Source organism: Limulus polyphemus, unplaced genomic scaffold, assembly GCF_000517525.1.
Source record: "Limulus polyphemus unplaced genomic scaffold, Limulus_polyphemus-2.1.2 Scaffold6565, whole genome shotgun sequence".
In the NCBI taxonomy this organism is placed as follows: domain Eukaryota; kingdom Metazoa; phylum Arthropoda; class Merostomata; order Xiphosura; family Limulidae; genus Limulus; species Limulus polyphemus.
This window is the reverse complement of record NW_013672175.1, coordinates 45,142-47,697: the sequence shown is the minus strand read 5'-3', so window position 1 is coordinate 47,697 and position 2,556 is coordinate 45,142. Positions and strand designations below refer to the sequence as shown.

Genomic DNA, 2,556 nt, shown 5'->3' with positions numbered 1-2,556 from the left:
GCTATCATTACTTATTTTTTGTCAATACTTTTCACTTTATTGCTACCTAAATACTGTATATATTTGGTACTTTTTACTTTTACTTAAGTTGCCATCGACAACAGGTACTTTTAGTTTTTACTTGAGTGAATATTTTCAGTACTTTACCTATCACTGGGTTTGCTTGATCAGATCTGATGATAAGAAGTCTGAACAGAATATCAAGTTCACTGTGACTGGCATTAAACACTTCACATTGGTTTACCTGATCAGATACCAGGAACAGGAAATAAAGTCTGTAATGTTAGTGTTCACTGTAAGAACAGAATATCTAGCTCACCATGTTTGGTGTCAAACAATTCACGTTGGTTTACCTGATCAGATACCAGAGACAGGAAATAAGTTCAGGGATGGTGGTATTTACAGACACTTAAAGTAGAAGAATTATCACACAACATGTATCATTTACATTGCTACATTCAGCTGAACCTAGTTTAATTTAATATTATAATTATATGTTATTGATGCATACAGATGTTTAGAGATTTTTTTGTTATATAAAACAAATATTTTGAAGTATTTATTTATCCTTTAATTATTTTATACTGTAATTTACACTACAGAAACTGTCTGTCTGTCTATCCACATTATAACAGTAATTTAGTGTCTTAAGGTATAAAATAATTCACTGAACAATTCTCTAATTAATATCTAACGTACTTTAAAAGGTTCCTGAATGCACAGCCTAAAATTATGTCAGCATTTCAGCTCATACTGCAAGTTTTAATGCCATCTTAAGTTTTCTTGATGTTAAAAGGTCATTTTGTAAAGGTTAAGCTAGTACTGGATAGTCTCATCTTTAAATGTATATACCAAAGCATGACCAAGTAATGTTAATTTCCAATTGATGGGATTAGTTTGTACCACACTGAAGTGGTTTTTGTAAGAAACTGGTAAAACCCTAAAAAGGAGTTAATAAACATTTTAATGTTTCCATACTTTAGTTCTTTACAGAAGTTAAGTTTAGGGAAATGCACTCTTCTCAAAAACAAAAAATATTTCTTCAAACAAAATTTTACTGTTGTAAAACTTTGGTTTGTTTGGAATTTTGCACAAAGCTACACGAGGGCTATCTGTGCTAGCCGTCCCTAATTTAGCAGTAAAATACTTTCAACTCTTGGGCTACTCTTTTACCAATGAATAGTGCCATTGACTATCACATTATAATGTCCCCACAGCATGTTTGGTGGGGCAGGGAATCAAATCCCATACCATCAGATAGCGAGTCATGCGCCCTAACCACCTGGCCATGTCAGGCCTTGTGAAGCTTTATAGTCTAGCCAAAATTTTGTGATATTCATGAGCTGGTTTTTGCTTTATTCTCTTAAATTAAGTAATTAAATTTTTGACGAATTCAATCGAAATTTTAAGATGACTGACTAAATAAACAATTGGCTGGCTAGTCACAGCTTAGCTGTTTAGCTTATACCTTCTTAATTGAAATTACTTTCTATATTCTATTTTTGTGTAACTTGAGAAAGCTTTCTACAATATAAACTGTATAACAATATAACACTAACTTAGAGACCTATGAAGATGGTAGTGACATGGTCCTTTCATGATAAGTTAATATACTGATCCAAGTGAAAGAGAGAGATCTAAAATATAACAGTAGGTTTCAAACTCACATTTAGCATGCTTTGGGTTCACACACTGATTATTCACACCAATGCAACTGGTCTGATCCAAGTGAAAGAGAGATCTAAATTATAACAGTAGGTTTCAAACTCACATTTAGCATGTTTTGGGTTCACACACTGATTATTCACACCAATGCAACTGGTAGAGATAGAGATAATTATAATCAATCCTGCAGACTAAGTTGTAAATTAATTCACACTGAAATGTAGCTAACACTGAACTGGTACAAAAAAAGGTTAACACATTATTACAAGCATAGTATCCTATCTTGTTCTCCCATTCAAGTACTGCCCACATTTGTCTATATTCAATGTTTGTATACAAAGAAGGTACTATATAATCAATGATGTCAATATGAATGTAATTCATGTGATTACTTGTTGATCCTTAAACATCATATGCTAATCCAGATGTAAATATATGGTTATTAAAAATAAACATAATCAGTTGTTAACTGCATTTTCATGGTCTTCTATGTACTTGTTTACTATGACATCTAAAAACAAGAATGTGGATATGCACATTCAACACAAAACTCAACAGAGAAAGGGTATACATATAGTGCAGGGATGCAGGATCTTTTCAGAAATGTTTTTTTTATAATACAGTACTAGAATTTACTTTCATTTTCATTTAGAAAGCAATTAGGCAACACCCAACAGAAGATTAAGGAATGAATTCAAGCATCATCTGCTAAAGACGTTACATAATTCATTTTAAAATCATTTAGTCATGTAAGAAGATAGGGAAAATTTCACCTTTCAAAGAACACTAACATGAAAAAGGCAAAATACAGTGTTATATTTACATGTTAAATACACATTTGAAATATGATTATATTTTCTGTGGAAGTAAATTTTTATAGCTAGTCTTAGA

General features: G+C 31.6%; 1 protein-coding gene across 1 annotated transcript in view; it reads right to left on the bottom strand.

The window, feature by feature from the left end:
- Positions 1-1,170: 1,170 nt before the first annotated feature.
- The window catches only part of LOC106473858 (coatomer subunit beta-like), a 42,497-nt gene continuing 41,111 nt past the window's right edge, over positions 1,171-2,556 (bottom strand). Inside the window, exon 10 of the mRNA XM_022402250.1 lies at positions 1,171-1,741. The gene's annotated coding sequence lies outside the window, so the exon portion shown is untranslated. The remainder of the gene's footprint in view (positions 1,742-2,556) is intronic.